Source organism: Temnothorax nylanderi, unplaced genomic scaffold (genome assembly GCF_030848795.1).
Source record: "Temnothorax nylanderi isolate EJ_2023f unplaced genomic scaffold, tnyl_v1.0 TNYL_tig0145_pilon, whole genome shotgun sequence".
In the NCBI taxonomy this organism is placed as follows: Eukaryota; Metazoa; Arthropoda; class Insecta; order Hymenoptera; family Formicidae; genus Temnothorax; species Temnothorax nylanderi.
This window is the reverse complement of record NW_027249207.1, coordinates 409,989-410,572: the sequence shown is the minus strand read 5'-3', so window position 1 is coordinate 410,572 and position 584 is coordinate 409,989.

The window sequence follows — 584 nt, the reverse complement described above, 5'->3', positions numbered from 1 at the left end:
TGCTCGAAATCCAAGTTTTATTTCCATCTCACTTCGTACCATACATTCTAAAAAAATTCGAAAGTATCTAAAATCGTTCAATTCCGATTTCAAGTATTTCGGATTAAAAATTCTCAATCTGCGTTAATTTTTATTGTTAATAGTAGAAAAAAGATTAGGGACAACAAATTATATAATTATAAAATTCTTTTAACAATATTGTCGCTTGAATTAATCGAAATTTGGTCGAAGTCATCATGAATTTCGGAGAGCTCTAAACAATAGCGATTTATACATTCGGCTATCGGTATTCGTTTGTATACGATATATACTTCTCCATCTCATAACGAAATAATTTCGGAAGATAAAGGTAACGAGAGAGAAAGAGAGAGAGGGAGAGGGAGAGCAGATATCGGGGCGTCCATCCCGCTGCGAGATTTCGAAGCATTTGCGATTGAAATTTGAAAGTGGAGATCGCGATTCGCGGCGATTCCTCGGTCGATATGCATTTTGAAAGGTGGCGCGGCGGCGCCACCTAGCCGAACCACCCGAACCACCTCCGCGGCTCCAAGTTCCCGAGCTTCCGAGAACGCATCGCGCTTGAC